The sequence below is a fragment of the Scyliorhinus torazame genome, chromosome 8 (genome assembly GCF_047496885.1).
Source record: "Scyliorhinus torazame isolate Kashiwa2021f chromosome 8, sScyTor2.1, whole genome shotgun sequence".
NCBI classification, from domain to species: domain Eukaryota; kingdom Metazoa; phylum Chordata; class Chondrichthyes; order Carcharhiniformes; family Scyliorhinidae; genus Scyliorhinus; species Scyliorhinus torazame.
Window position 1 is genome coordinate 269,506,246 of NC_092714.1, and position 16,847 is coordinate 269,523,092.

Here is a 16,847-nt window from a genome sequence, read left to right on the forward strand (position 1 = left end):
AGCACTGGAAAGGCTGATGTGGTAAAACTGGATAAGACAGTGGGATTTGTTAAGAGTGGTAAAGGAAAGCCCAGGGGAAGCGAAGGAGGTGCAAACGATTGTACAGCCTGTTCAAGAAGTAATTGTTAAGAGGGTGCCAGATGTCTTTAAAGAATTTACTTGTGTGGGTAAAGTTTACTCATGTGTATCAGGAGGAGCAGGTAAAGAAGTCACAATTTTAAGAGATACAGCGGCTAGTCAATCTTTAATGGTAAGATATGAGGAATTATGTAGTTTGGGAAGAATGTTGCCAGAAAAGGTGGTGATATGTGGAATTCAGGGTGAGAGGAGTAGCGTTCCATTATATAAGGTAAGGTTGGAAAGTCCAGTGAAGAGTGGTGAAGTGGTAGTAGGATTAATAGATAAACTATCTTGTCCAGGAATAGTTTATCTTGGGTAATGATGTAGCTGGATCGCAAGTGGGAGTGATGCCTACTGTGGTTGATAAGCCAGTGGAAAATCAGACACCTGAAGGGTTGAAGGACGAATATACTGGGATTTTTCCGGATTGTGTAGTAACAAGGTCGCAAAGTCACAGGTTAAGACAAGAGGAGAAATCAAAGAGTGAAGATGAAGTTAAAGTGCAATTATCAGAAACGATTTTTGATCAGATGGTTGAAAAAGAACAAGAACAGGTGGAGGATGAGGCGGATATTTTTAGTTCAGGAAAATTGGCGGAGTTACAACAGAAAGATGTAGAAATAAAACGGATATATCAGAAAGCATATACGGGGGACTTCCGGGTGCGGCGATGACCAGCTGAGTCGCACGTTTCGGCAGCTCCCTGTGAAACGGACTTTTGGGCTCTTGATAGGAGCCCCAACGGCAATTTTAACGGCTGAAAACACCGTGCGGTAAACCAGAAGGGTGTTCCCCCTGGACACGGATGGAAAAAGGAGAGGAAAGTGGCCGGATTGCAGCGGATCCTTTGGAACAACGGCAAGGAAGGCAAGCAAAAACCAAGATGGCGTCGGAAGGTGGCAGTTTCATATGGGGCCCTGAACAACAAGAGTTTTTGAAACGCTGCGTGGAGGAGATAAAAAAGGAAATGAAGAAAGAGTTGTTGGCCCCGATATTACAGGCGATTGAAGGGCTGAAAGAGGAACAAAAGACCCAGGAGCAGGAGCTTCGGGTCGTGAAGGCGAAAGCAGCAGAGAATGAAAACGACATACAGGGCCTGGTGGTGAAGTCAGAGATACAGGAGGCACACCAGAAACGATCTGTGGAGAGGTTGGAGGCACTGGAAAATAACGCAAGGAGGAACAACTTGAGGATTCTTGGCCTTCCTGAAGGTGTGGAGGGGGCGGACGTCGGGGCATATGTGAGCACGATGCTGCACTCGTTAATGGGAGTGGAGGCCCCGACGGGTCCGTTGGAGGTGGAGGGAGCATACCGAGTTATGGTGCGAGGACCGAGAGCAGGAGAAGCTCCCAGAGCCATAGTGGTGAGATTTCTCCGTTTTAAGGATAGAGAAATGGTCCTTAGATGGGCGAAGAAAACTCGGTGTAGTAAATGGGAGAACGCGGTGATCCGCGTCTATCAAGATTGGAGTGCGGAGGTGGCGAGAAGGAGGGCGAGCTTTAATCGGGCCAAAGCGGTACTTCACAAAAAAAAGATAAAGTTTGGAATGCTGCAACCGGCAAGACTGTGGGTCACATATCAAGGGAGGCACCACTACTTTGAGACGGCGGATGAAGCGTGGACTTTTATTGTAGAAGAAAAATTGGAATGATTGGACTACGAAAATGAACGTTTGGACAAAGTGGTGGGACGAGTGGGGGGGGGGGGGGGGGGGGCGAAGAGGGATTGTATGATTAATCCTGCGGTATGGTAACTTTTCTTTCTCCCACGGGTGGTGATGGGGGGAGGTGGGGAGAGGAGATGGGGCGTTGGCCATGGGAGGCGGGGCCGAGGGAGAGGCGCGGGCTTGGTTCCCGCGCTATGATAATTATGGCGGGAATAGAGAAGCAGGAAGGAGGGGGCGCCGCACGGGGCGAGCCGTGATCACGGGGGGAAGCCGAGGTCAGCCAGAGTTTGCTGACTTCTGGGAGCAACATGGGGGGAGTAATTACGCTAGCGGGGGGTCTAGCGGGGGGGGGGGGGGGGGGAATTACTGGGTTGCTGCTGCTGGGGAAAGGGGGGAGTGGGTGCGGGAAAGGATGGGCGGGGGGGCACCGTCTGGGAGAAATACAGCCGCGAGGGAACTGGGCGAGAAGCTGGAAAAAGATGATGGCTAACCGGCAAGGGGGGGGGGTGGGAAGCCCCCCAACTCGGCTGATCACGTGGAACGTGAGGGGGCTTAACGGGCCGATAAAGAGGGCACGAGTACTCGCACACCTTAAGAAACTTAAAGCAGATGTGGTCATGTTACAGGAAACGCACCTGAAACTGATAGATCAGGTTAGGTTGCGCAAAGGATGGGTAGGGCAGGTGTTCCATTCGGGGCTGGATGCGAAAAACAGGGGGGTGGCTATATTAGTGGGGAAGCGGGTAATGTTCGAGGCAAAGACTATAGTGGCGGATAACGGGGGCAGATACGTGATGGTGAGTGGCAAATTACAGGGAGAGATGGTGGTGTTGGTAAACGTGTATGCCCCGAATTGGGACGATGCCAATTTTATGAGGCGAATGCTAGGACGCATCCCAGACCTGGAGACCGGAAAGCTGATAATGGGGGGAGACTTTAACACGGTGTTGGAACCAAGGCTGGATAGGTCGAAGTCCAGGACTGGTAGGAGGCCGGCAGCAGCCAAGGTGCTTAAGGATTTTATGGAGCAGATGGGAGGGGTGGACCCGTGGAGATTCAGTAGACCTAGGAGTAAGGAGTTCTCGTTTTTCTCCTATGTCCATAAAGTCTATTCACGCATAGACTTTTTTGTGTTGGGTAGGGCATTGATCCCGAGGGTGAGGGGAACGGAATATACGGCTATAGCCATTTCGGATCATGCCCCACACTGGGTAGACTTGGAGATAGGGGAGGAAACAAGAGGGCGTCCACCCTGGAGAATGGATATGGGACTAATGGCGGATGAGGGGGTGTGCTTAAGGGTGAGGGGATGCATTGAAAAGTACTTGGAACTCAATGACAATGGGGAGGTTCAGGTGGGAGTGGTCTGGGAGGCGTTGAAGGCGGTGGTTAGGGGGGAGCTGATATCAATAAGGACACATAAAGGGAAGCAGGAGAGTAAGGAACGGGAGCGGTTGTTGCAAGAACTTTTGAGGGTGGACAGACAGTATGCGGAAGCACCGGAGGAGGGACTGTATAGGGAAAGGCAAAGGCTGCATGTGGAATTTGACTTGCTGACCACAGGCACTGCAGAGACACAATGGAGGAAGGCGCAGGGTGTACAGTATGAATATGGAGAGAAGGCGAGCAGATTGCTGGCACACCAATTGAGGAAAAGGGGAGCAGCGAGGGAAATAGGGGGGGTGAGAGACGAAGATGGAGAGACGGAGCGGGGAGCGGAGAGAGTGAATGAAGTGTTTAAGACATTTTATAAAAAATTGTATGAAGCTCAACCCCCGGATGGGAGGGAGGGAATGATGGAGTTTTTGGATCGGCTGGAAATTCCCAAGGTGGAAGAGCAGGAAAGGATGGGATTGGGAGCACAGATCACGGTAGAAGGAGTGGTGAAAGGAATTAGGAACATGCAGACGGGAAAGGCCCCGGGACCGGACGGATTCCCAGTTGAATTTTACAGAAAATATTTGGACTTGCTCGCCCCGCTACTGACGAGGACCTTCAACGAGGCAAAGGAAAGGGGACAACTGCCCCCGACTATGTCAGAAGCAACGATATCGCTTCTTTTAAAGAAGGAAAAGGATCCGCTACAATGCGGGTCCTACAGACCAATCTCCCTCCTCAATGTAGATGCCAAGGTCTTGGCCAAGGTAATGGCAATGAGAATAGAGGAATGTGTCCCGGGGGTGGTTCATGAGGACCAAACTGGGTTTGTGAAGGGGAGACAGCTGAACACGAACATACGGAGGTTGTTAGGGGTGAAACGGAGATAGTAGTGGCGATGGATGCCGAGAAAGCATTTGATAGAGTGGAGTGGGATTATCTGTGGGAGGTGTTGAGGAGATTTGGGCTCGGAGAGGGGTATGTTAGATGGGTGCAGCTGTTGTATAGGGCCCCAGTGGCGAGTGTGGTCACGAATGGACGGGGATCGGCATATTTTCGGCTCCATAGAGGGACAAGGCAGGGATGTCCTCTGTCCCCATTACTGTTTGCACTGGCGATTGAGCCCCTGGCGATAGCGCTGAGAGGTTCCAAGGGATGGAGGGGAATACTTAGGGGAGGAGAAGAACACCGGGTATCTTTATATGCGGATGATCTGCTACTATATGTGGCGGATCCAGCGGAGGGGATGCCAGAAATAATGCGGATACTTGGGGAGTTTGGGGATTTTTCAGGGTATAAATTGAACATGGGAAAGAGTGAGCTGTTTGTGGTGCATCCAGGGGAGCAGAGTAGAGAAATAGAAGACCTACCGTTGAGGAAGGTAACAAGAGACTTTCGTTACCTGGGGATCCAGATAGCTAAGAATTGGGGCACATTGCACAGGCTAAATTTGACGCGGTTGGTGGAACAGATGGAGGAAGATTTCAAGAGATGGGATATGGTAGCATTGTCAATGGCAGGGAGGGTGCAGGCAGTTAAGATGGTGGTCCTCCCGAGATTCCTTTTTGTGTTTCAGTGTCTCCCGGTGGTGATCACGAAGGCTTTTTTCAAAAGGATAGAAAAGAGTATCATGGGTTTTGTTTGGGCCGGGAAGACTCCGAGAGTGAGGAAGGGATTCTTACAGCGTAGTAGGGATAGGGGGGGGCTGGCACTACCGAGCCTAAGTGAGTATTATTGGGCCGCTAATATTTCAATGGTGAGTAAGTGGATGGGAGAGGAGGAAGGAGCGGCGTGGAAGAGATTAGAGAGGGCGTCCTGTAGGGGGACCAGCCTGCAGGCTATGGTGACAGCCCCATTGCCGTTCTCACCAAGGAACTATACCACGAGTCCGGTGGTGGTAGCTACACTGAAGATTTGGGGACAGTGGAGACGACATAGGGGAAAGACCGGAGCACTGGGGGGGTCCCCGATAAGAAACAACCATAGGTTTGCCCCGGGGGGAATGGATGGGGGATATGGAATGTGGCAAAGAGCAGGTATAACGCAATTGAAAGATCTATTTGTGGACGGGAAGTTTGCGAGTCTGGGAGCGCTGACCGAGAAATATGGGTTGCCCCAAGGGAATGCATTCAGGTACATGCAATTGAGGGCTTTTGCGAGGCAGCAGGTCAGGGAATTCCCGCAGCTCCCGACACAAGAGGTGCAGGACAGAGTCATCTCAAAGAAATGGGTGGGGGACGGTAAGGTGTCGGATATATATAGGGAAATGAGAGACGAAGGGGAGACTATGATGGACGAACTAAAAGGGAAATGGGAAGAAGAGCTAGGGGAGGAGATTGAGGAGGGGATGTGGGCAGATGCCCTAAACAGGGTAAACTCGTCGTCCTCGTGCGCCAGGCTAAGCCTGATTCAGTTTAAGGTATTACACAGGGCACATATGACTGGAACACGGCTCAGTAAATTTTTTGGGGTGGAGGATAGGTGTGCGAGGTGCTCGAGAAGCCCAGCGAATCATACCCATATGTTTTGGTCATGCCCGGCACTACAGGGGTTTTGGATGGGGGTGACAAAGGTGCTTTCGAAAGTAGTAGGAGTCCGGGTCGAACCAAGCTGGGGGTTGGCTATATTTGGAGTTGCACAAGAGCCGGGAGTGCAGGAGGCGAAAGAGGCCGATGTTTTGGCCTTTGCGTCCCTAGTAGCCCGGCGCAGAATATTGCTAATGTGGAAAGAAGCCAAGCCCCCGGGGGTGGAGACCTGGATAAATGATATGGCGGGGTTCATAAAGTTAGAGCGGATTAAGTTCGTCCTAAGGGGGTCGGCTCAAGGGTTTACTAGGCGGTGGCAACCGTTCGTCGAATATCTTGCGGAAAGATAGATAGGGGAGAACAAAGAAGGCAGCAGCAGCGGCCCAGGACTTGGGGGGGGGGGGGGGGGGGGGAGGGATGGGGGGGGTGTGGCCTGAGACAAGGCAGTTGCCAATTAGGGCTAGTTTTTATTTTTTGTTATTTAATATTTATTTATTTGTTGTTGTTTTTGTTTAAATTTAAAAAAGGTCATTACTATCTGTATTGTTACAATGTTGTGTAAAGGATGCACAATGTACTGTGTTGGTTGACCAAAAATTTTCAATAAAATATTATTTTAAAAAAAAGAAAGCATATACGGAAGAGGAATCTAAGAGTATACCAGAGTGTTATTACCGTAAAAGTGATGTCTTGATGAGAAAATGGAGACCTGTACATATGCAGGCGGATGAAAAGTGGTCAGAAGTTCATCAAGTAGGGTATAGAAAGGAGGTGTTGCGAATTGCACATGAGGCACCAGTGGGAGGTCATTTGGGAATAAGGAAAACTCAAGCTAAAATGCAGAAACATTTTTATTGGCCTGGACTACATATAGATGTAGTAAAATTTTGGCACTCATGTCACACATGTCAAGTGATAGGGAAACATCAAGCAGTGATAAAACCAGAACCCTTACTACCCATTCCAGCATTTGAGGAACCTTTTACGAGGGTCTTAATTGATTGTGTAGGACCGCTTCCTAAAACAAAAAGTGGGAATCAATTTCTTTTGACTATAATGGATGTGTCCATTAGGTTTCCAGAGGTCATTCCAGTACGTAATATTACAGCTAAAAGGATTGTGGAGGAGTTACTTAAATTCTTTACTAGATATGGACTACCCATAGAAATTCAATCGGATCAAGGATCAACTTTTACTTCAAAGTTATTCAAAGAAGTTATGGATAGCTTAGGAATAAAACAATTTAAATCAACTGCGTACCATCCAGAATCGCAGGGAGCATTAGAAAGGTGGCATCAGACATTAAAGACAATGTTGAGGGCGTATTGTCAAGATTATCCAGAGGATTGGGATAAAGGAATCCCATTCGTATTGTTTGCAATTAGGGATGCACCTAATGAGTCTATCAAATTTAGCCCTTTTGAACTAATTTTTGGTCATGAGGTAAGAGGACCAAACTTCAATTGATTAAGGAAAAATTGGTGGGTGAGAAATCAGAAATTACACTGTTGGATTACGTGTCAAATTTTAGGGAACAATTAAATAGAGGTGAATTGGCTAGACAACATTTGAAAGTTGCACAAAATGTGATGAAACGGGTCATGGACAAGAAATCCAAAGTTTGTCGTTTTGCCAGTGGAGATAAAGTTTTAGTGTTGTTACCACTGGTAGGTGAGCCTTTAAAAGCTAGGTTTTGTGGAATGTATCAGATTGAAAGGAAATTAAGTGAGGTGAATTATGTGGTAAAAACACCAGATCGAAGGAAGTCTCACCGAGTGTGTCATGTGACTATGCTTAAAAGGTACTTTGAAAGGGAAGGAGAGAAAAAGGAGGTTTTAATGATTCTAACTCAAAGTGACAAACCAAATCCAGATGACTGTGAATTTGACATACCTCAAATTAAATTGGAAAATGAGGATGTTCTTAAAAATTGGGATGAATTGTTAAGTTACCTTCCAGAGGAAAAACAAACTGACCTGAAAGAGTTATTGATATCACATGGGCAAGTTTGTAGAGATAAATTGGGAAGTACTAAAATGGCTATACATTATGTAGATGTGGGAAATGCTGTTCCTATCAAACAACATCCATATAGACTTAATCCTTTAAAATTGGCACAGGTTAACAGAGATTGAGAGTATGCTTAACAAAGAACAAAGAACAAAGAAATGTACAGCACAGGAACAGGCCCTTCGGCCCTCCAAGCCCGTGCCGACCATACTGCCCGACTAAACTACAATCTTCTACACTTCCTGGGTCCGTATCCTTCTATTCCCATCCTATTCATATATTTGTCAAGATGCCCCTTAAATGTCCCTATCGTCCCTGCCTCCACTACCTCCTCCGGTAGTGAGTTCCAGGCACCCACTACCCTCTGCGTAAAAAACTTGCCTCGTACATCTACTCTAAACTTTGCCCCTCTCACCTTAAACCTATGCCCCCTAGTAATTGACCCCTCTACCCTGGGGAAAAGCCTCTGACTATCCACTCTGTCTATGCCCCTCATAATTTTGTATACCTCTATCAGGTCGCCCCTCAACCTCCTTCGTTCCAGTGAGAACAAACCGAGTTTATTCAATCGCTCCTCATAGCTTATGCCCTCCATACCAGGCAACATTCTGGTAAATCTCTTCTGCACCCTCTCTAAAGCCTCCACATCCTTCTGGTAGTGTGGCGACCAGAATTGAACACTATACTCCAAGTGTGGCCTAACTAAGGTTCTATACAGCTGCAACATGACTTGCCAATTCTTATACTCAATGCCCCGGCCAATGAAGGCAAGCATGCCGTATGCCTTCTTGACTACCTTCTCCACCTGTGTAGCCCCTTTCAGTGATCTGTGGACCTGTACTCCTAGATCTCTTTGACTTTCAATACTCTTGAGGGTTCTACCATTCACTGTATATTCCCTACCTGCATTAGCCCTTCCAAAATGCATTACCTCACATTTGTCCAGGTTAAACTCCATCTGCCATCTCTCCGCCCAAGTCTCCAGACAATCTAAATCCTGCTGTATCCTCAGACAGTCCTCATCGCTATCCGCAATTCCACCAACCTTTGTGTCGTCTGCAAACTTACTAATCAGACCAGTTACATTTTCCTCCAAATCATTTATATATACTACAAAGAGCAAAGGTCCCAGCACTGATCCCTGTGGAACACCACTGGTCACAGCCCTCCAATTAGAAAAGCATCCCTCCATTGCTACCCTCTGCCTTCTATGGCCTAGCCAGTTCTGTATCCACCTTGCCAGTTCACCCCTGATCCCGTGTGACTTCACCTTTTGTACTAGTCTACCATGAGGGACCTTGTCAAAGGCCTTACTGAAGTCCATATAGACAACATCTACTGCCCTACCTGCATCAATCATCTTAGTGACCTCCTCGAAAAACTCTATCAAGTTAGTGAGACACGACCTCCCCTTCACAAAACCGTGCTGCCTCTCACTAATACGTCCATTTGCTTCCAAATGGGAGTAGATCCTGTCTCGAAGAATTCTCTCCAGTAATTTCCCTACCACTGAAGTAAGGCTCACCGGCCTGTAGTTCCCGGGATTATCCCTGCCACCCTTCTTAAACAGAGGAACAACATTGGCTATTCTCCAGTCCTCCGGGACATCCCCTGAAGACAGCGAGGATCCAAAGATTTCTGTCAAGGCCTCAGCAATTTCCTCTCCAGCCTCCTTCAGTATTCTGGGGTAGATCCCATCCGGCCCTGGGGACTTATCTACCTTAATATTTTTTAAGACACCCAACACCTCGTCTTTTTGGATCACAATGTGACCCAGGCTATCTACACCCCCTTCTCCAGACTCAACATCTACCAATTCCTTCTCTTTGGTGAATACTGATGCAAAGTATTCATTTAGTACCTCGCCCATTTCCTCTGGCTCCACACATAGATTCCCTTGCCTATCCTTCAGTGGGCCAACCCTTTCCCTGGCTACCCTCTTGCTTTTTATGTAAGTGTAAAAAGCCTTGGGATTTTCCTTAACCCTATTTGCCAATGACTTTTCATGACCCCTTCTAGCCCTCCTGACTCCTTGCTTAAGTTCCTTCCTACTTTCCTTATATGCCACACAGGCTTCGTCTGTTCCCAGCCTTTTAGCCCTGACAAATGCCTCCTTTTTCTTTTTGACGAGGCCTACAATATCACTCGTCATCCAAGGTTCCCGAAAATTGCCGTATTTATCTTTCTTCCTCACAGGAACATGCCTGTCCTGTATTCCTTTCAACTGACACTTGAAAGCCTCCCACATGTCAGATGTTGATTTGCCCTCAAACATCCGCCCCCAATCTATGTTCTTCAGTTCCCGCCTAATATTGTTATAATTAGCCTTCCCCCAGTTTAGCACATTCATCCTCGGACCACTCTTATCCTTGTCCACCAGTACTTTAAAACTTACTGAATTGTGGTCACTGTTACCGAAATGCTCCCCTACTGAAACATCTACCACCTGGCCGGGCTCATTCCCCAATACCAGGTCCAGTACCGCCCCTTCCCTAGTTGGACTGTTTACATATTGTTTTAAGAAGCCCTCCTGGATGCTCCTTACAAACTCTGCCCCGTCTAAGCCCCTGGCACTAAGTGGCATAATTGACTGGGTTGCAGCCAATGGAGCTCACCCATAGTGATGGTACCTAAACCAACATTTGTGTGTGGACTATAGAAAGGTGAATGTAGTTACAAGAACGGACTCTTACCCTATCCCACATTTGAAGGATTGCATTGAGAAAGTGGAACAATCTGTTTTTATTTCCAACTTCCAGACATGGAAAGAATATTTAAAACATCGTATGGAGTTCTTCGATCGACTTCAGGCAGCAGGTTTGGTGATGAACCTAGCCGAAAGTGAATTTGGAGAAGCCCGAATTACTTTCCTTGAGGAGTTTCCGATACCCTCAAGACGAAGGGAAATAATGCGATCTCTTAGCATGAATGAATTTGATCGAACCTTTGTGCAAGAGATGTGTAGCCTGGTTGCTCCACTGGTGGAATTGCTGAAGAAACGTTAAAAATTTCAATGGACAGGGGACTTTCAACAGGCATTTGACTGCCTGAAAGCTGTGATCACCAGTGCTCCTGTATTGGAGATTTGCAAGGGGCTCTGTGGTCAGATTGAACTAAAGCATCTGATTCTAAAGGGAAATGCCGAGTAGAGGAATGGATGGATCGAGCAGAGACTTTCTTGTTCAAAGAGACTGTCAATCGAGAAGGTTTTCGGTTGGAGGAAGAAGAACGGGAAAAATGGACTATATTATTATGCCTGTTTGCGTGTTTTTTTAAAATGAAAAAGTATTTTTACTGTGTGCATTTCTTAATTGATGGTGCAAGGGTAAAAATGAAATCATCTTGAAGTTGATGGTTTATTTTTATTTTTCTTGGGGGGAGGTGTCATGTGAGAGTACCTTTAAGAAATGGATGTTTAAGCAATGTACCTTTAAGAAACTAGTGATGTCAGAGTGGGTGGAGCTGAGCTCAGTTCGGCCATTTTGAGGTTAGTTCTGGGTTTTTCGTTTCAGTTTGAGACAGAGCTTGGGTGTGACTGTGTTTTTGGTGGTGAGCTGCATGAAGAAAAAGCAAGGTGCTGGAGCTGAAGTCAACCAAGCTGATATCTCTCTGCCATCCAACAGATAATATTTATTAACTGTAACCTGGTGTTACTGTTTTTGTGAAGGTGAAGTCTTTTGGATGTGTAAAGGAACAGTTTGCAGGATTGGGTAGTGCTGTATTATTTTCGGGGTTATCTTTGAACTAAGGGGTGTTAAGAGATCCAATGTTTATTTAAATGGTTAATTTGAGTTCATGGAATAAACATTGTTTTGTTTTTTAAAAAACTACGTGTCCATAATTGTAATACTACACCTGGGGAACAAGCCGTGTGCTTCAAAAGCAACAATCCATTAAAGGTGGGGGTTGGTTGAACTCCATGATACATTTTGGGGTTCTGAAAACACCTCTCCCATAACAGACGCCATTGCCGATGCCACCTGCCACACACAACCCATGTGGGCCGCCATCTTGGGACCACTCCGCAGCCTCCTGGGAGCCCTGCTCACCCGGTCGTACGCTGGCCGCCACTACCTCTGACCGGCCTACCCATCACCTTCCGAAGCTCGCCTCCATCACGCTCGACCAGTCCCGGCCTCATCACCTCGCAAAATCTACAATGACCGGGCGGATCAACGAGCACGAGACAGCCTGCCTTTTCGACTCCAGGAGCACAGACAGCTTCATACACCCAGATACGAATATGCAAGGCGCTGCTCCCTCCCAATTTTACCCGCGACCCAGAAAATCTCCCTGGCTTCCGGATCACATTCAGTAAAAATCCGTGGGTACTGTGTCGCGACCCTTACTGTACAAGGCGTAGAGTACACTAACTTTAAGCTCTACGTCCTTCCCCATCTCTGCGCTGCCCTATTACTGGGGCTTGACTTCCAGTGCCACCTCCAAAGCCTTACTTTAAAGTTCGGTGGACTCCTGTCCCCACTCACCGTCTGTAGCCTCGCGACACTTAAGGTCGCCCCACCCCCACTCTTCGCTAACCTCACCCCGGACTGCAAGCCTGTCGCCACTAGGAGCAGACGATACAGTGCCCGGGACAGGGCCTTTATCAGGTCGGAGGTCCAGCGACTCCAAAGAGAGGGGATCATTGAGGCAAGTACCAGTCACTGGAGAGCCCAAGTGGTGGTCGTCAAGACTGGGGAGAAGCACCGGATGGTCATCGACGACAGTCAGACCATCAACCAGTACACACAGCTCTCCCGCATACCCCCTCTCCCGCATATCTGACATGGTCAACCAGATTGCGCAGTATCGAGTCTTCTCCACAGTTGACTTGAAGTCCGCGTACCACCAACTCCCTATCCGCCCGGAGGACGGCCAATACACTGCCTTCAAGGCAGATGGCCGCCTCTACCATTCCTCAGGGTTCCCTTCGGTGTCACCAATGTCCAACAAAAAATGGACCGAATGGTTGACCAGTACGGGCTGCGGGCCACGTTCCCGTAATTAGATAATGTCACCATCTGCTGCCATGACCAGCGGGACCATGACGAAAACCTCCGGCACTTCCTCCACACCGCTAAACTCCTGAACCTCACCTACAATAAGGAAAAATGCGTTTTTCGCACAACCCGCCTAGCCATCCTTGGCTACGTTGTGGAAAATAGAGTCCTAGGGCCCAACCCCGATCGCATGCGCCCCCCTCCTGGAACTCCCCCTCCCTCACTGCCCCAAGGCCCTGAAGCGATGCCTGGGGCTCTTCTCTTACTATGCCCAGTGGGTTCCCAATTTTGCAGACAAGGCCCGTCCATTTATTAAATCCACCATTTTTCCCCTAATGGCTGAGGCCCGCCTAGCCTTCAACCGCATCAAGGCAGATATTGCCAAAGCCGCGATGCACGCTGTGGACGAGTCCATTCTGTTCCAGGTGGAAAGCGATGCGTCGGACTTTGCTCTGGCCGCTACCCTCAACCAGGCGGGCAGGCCCGTGGCTTTCTTCTCCCGTACTCTCCATGCCTCCGAAATTCGACACTCCTGCATCGAAAAGGAAGCCCAAGCCATTGTAGAAGCTGTGCGACATTGGAGGCATTACCTGGCCGGCAGGCGATTCACTCTCTTCAATGACCAACGGTCGGTTGCCTTCATGTTTAACACACAGCGGGGCAAAATCAAAAACGACAGGATTCTGAGGTGGAGGATCAAGGTCTCCACCTACAACTAAGATATTTTGCACCGACCGGGGAAGCTCAATGAGCCCCCAGATGCCCTATCCCGCGGTACCTGTGCCAGCGCACAAGTAGACCGACTTCAGGCCCTCCACAATGACCTCTGTCATCCGTTTTTTTCATTTTGTCAAGGCTCGTAACCTGCCTTACTCCATCGAGGTCAGGACCGTGACCAGGGACTGCCAGGTCTGCGCGGAGTGCAAACCGCACTTCCATCAGCCAGACAGAGCGCACCTGGTAAAGGCCTCTCTCCCCTTTAGCGCCTCAGCATCGACTTCAAAGGGTCCCACCCCTCCACTGACCGTAACGTGTACTTCCTCAACGTTGTTGACGAGTACTCAAGATTCCCCTTTGCCATCCCATGCCCTGACATGACCTCTGCCACCGTCATCAAGGCCCTGCAGTCTCTTCACCTTGTTCGAGTTCCCCGACTACATCCAAAGCGATCGGGGTTCCTCCTTCATGAGCGACGAGTTGCATCAGTTCCTGCTTAGCAAGGGCATCGCCTCCAGCAGGACGACCAGCTACAACCCCCGGGGCAACGGACAGGTGGTGGGAGAACGCGACGGTCTGGAAAGCCGTACTCCTGGCCCTACGGTCTAGAGGTCTCCCAGTCTCTCGCTGGCAGGAGGTCCTCCCCAATGCGCTCCACTCCATCCGGTCGCTCCTGTGCACTGCCACTAACGAGACCCCTCAGGAACGTATGTTTGCCTTCCCCAGGAAGTCCACCTCCGGAGTCTCGCTCCCGTCCTGGCTGACAGTCCCAGGGCCCGTCCTCCTCCGGAAAAATGCGAGGAGTCATAAATCAGATCTCCTCGTGGAGAAGGTCCTGCTCCTCCATGCCAATCCACAATATGCCTACGTGGCACATCATGACGGGCGACAGGACACAGTCTCCCTCCGGGATTTGGCACCTGCAGGTTCCCCAGCAACCATCACCACCTCCACCACCCCCGATCCTACACCGTCCCTCCACAACTACCCAGCTACTTCAAGATCTGGCACCCGCAGGCCCACCGGCGACGATCACCACCACCCCCGCCCACACACCGCGACCCCCCCCCCCCCCCCCCTCCCCCCCTCCACCGACTCAACTACTGGGTGAAAAAGAGGCCAACAGCATAACAACCAGACAGACAAGTTCCAGACCAACGATCGCTACCAGACAGATGAGCCCTGCAGAAACAGAGATACCCAGCCACGCAAGATCCGGACAAAGGTCTTGCCCATCTGCATAGAGCCGGTTGCCCTGAAGTTAAGTATAGGTTATTGTAGTTGTTAGGTGTAGTTTAACTTATAGTGTTTTGTGTTGCATGTCGAAGTAATCCTAGTGTGCAAATAAACCATCTTTGAACTTGAACTGACTAACTGGTTGTGTGGTCCTTTGATCAATATCCGGTAAAGCCTTGTGGTGGTATCATTTGATACCTGGCGACTCTAAAGAACATCATTAATTATTGGCGACATTACTCCTGTGCCAATTCGCAACATTATTGGTGACGCTGGTGGGATAGTATTCCATTAAATTGGCAACAAATGTAACATCACCAAATTTGCAGATGACACAAAGTTGGGTGGGAAGGTGAGCTGTGAGGATGCGGAGATCCCTCAGTGTGATTTGGACAAGTTGAGTGAATGGGCAAATGAGTGGCAGATGCAGTCTAACCTGGATAAATCTGAAGTTATCCACTTTGGTAGCAAAAACGGGAAGGCAGACTATTATCTGAATAGCCATAAATTAGGAGAGGGGAATGTGCAACGAGACCTGGGTGTCCTTATAACCAGTCCTGAAGATAAGCATCCAAAACGTTTTCACGTATGGAACGATCTGTCTGGACTGTACACAGAACAATACTTACCTGAGGAAAGATGTTCTTCATATAAAGTGCAGAGGTTTTCCAAACTGATTCCTAGGGTGAGCACACCCCAGTCCAACGCCGGCATCTCCACATCATGATTCCTAGGGTGGCAGGACTTAGGTACAAGGAGGGATTGAGTCTGGTGGATTGTATTAGGTGAAGTTCAGAAAGGAGGAGGGGGCGGTGGAAATTCATAGTAACCAATACAATTCAAACAGGGCTAGACAGAGTAGATGCAAGGATGTTACTGATGGTGGCGGTGTTCAGAACCAGGGGTCACAGTCTGAGGATATTGGGTAGACCAGTATTTTTCAAACCTTTTTTCCGGGGACCCATTTTTTACCAACCGGCCGACCTTCGGGACCCACGCCGGCCGACCTTCGCGACCTCCGCCAGCCGACGTTCGCGACCCCGGTCCTACCATTGTCTCTTACCTTGTTTGCTGCTGACAAAATATAGGAAACACAATCACGTCCAAAACACGTGACGTCAACTTTGGGGGCGTGACCTGCTCTCTGCCTCCTTTCAGATTTTTTTTTTAATCGTCTGCTGCGTCTCCAACTGTGCAAATTTGCGTGCAACAGCCGGCTTTTAACAATGCCGCCTGCGAGCGGCCTTCAAAATGACGACCCGACCATATTTTAAAAATGGTGCCGCACTGCGCACGCGTGCCCGCTCATTGGTGCACGTGCACAGTGCGGTCGCATTATTTTATGTGGTCGGGGTCATCATTTTGAAGAGCGCTCGCAGCCGGCAATGTAAAAAGCTGGCGGCAGCAGCTGTTGGGCACGAATTTGCGCAATCGGGAGCACCACGGCAGACGGCTCCCCGACCCTCCCGACACCCACGCGTGATCCGACCCCAACTTTGTAAATGCCTAGGGTAGACCATTTAGGACACAGATGAGGAGAAATTTCTTCACCCAGAGTGGTTGGCCTGTGGAATTCTCCACCACAGAAAACAGTTGAAGTCGAAACAAGTAACTATAGCACTTGAGGGAAAGACTATCAAAGGATATGGGGGAGGGAAAGCGAGATTTGACTACTGGGTTGGATGATCAGCCATGACCATTATGAGTGGTGGAGCGGGCTCGAAGGGCCCAGTGGCCTCCTCCTATTTTCTGTTTTTTATGTAAAAGGTAGAAGGCAAACAGAGGCGAGGATAAACTTTTTCATCCAGGTAATGGTGGGAGTCTGGAGGTGGGCCAAGCGGTGTAAAATTCGTGTGGTAAGATCTCTGTTGACCAACAGACGTGGACAGGATGGCCCAAACGGCCTCTTTCGGTGCTGTAAACGTTAACGAATCCCCGTTGTTAGATTTGGTGGTGGCGGGGTTGACCCAAACAGAAAAAGAAATCCCGCTGAATACTGTAAAGCCTCACCGACGGAGCCGGCTCCAAACAGGGTAGAATGATGGCAGGGTTGTTAAACAACAAAACGCCCCGCTCCTAAATGGGCGCGGCACGGACACGATATCCCTCCGTCTGAGGCGCGGCTTCCAGAATGTTCCAGGCACCCGCGCGGGGGGCCAGCCAATCAGATTCGAAAGGGCAGCCCAACGGCTCAAC

The 16,847-nt window shown here is 49.1% G+C and overlaps 1 long non-coding RNA gene across 1 annotated transcript in view; it reads right to left on the reverse strand.

Annotated features, from left to right (window-relative positions):
- The window catches only part of LOC140428629 (uncharacterized), a 50,289-nt gene extending 33,468 nt beyond the window's left edge, over positions 1-16,821 (reverse strand). The window contains exon 1 of the long non-coding RNA XR_011948823.1: positions 16,662-16,821. This is a non-coding gene — a long non-coding RNA (uncharacterized lncRNA). The remainder of the gene's footprint in view (positions 1-16,661) is intronic.
- Positions 16,822-16,847: the final 26 nt, after the last annotated feature.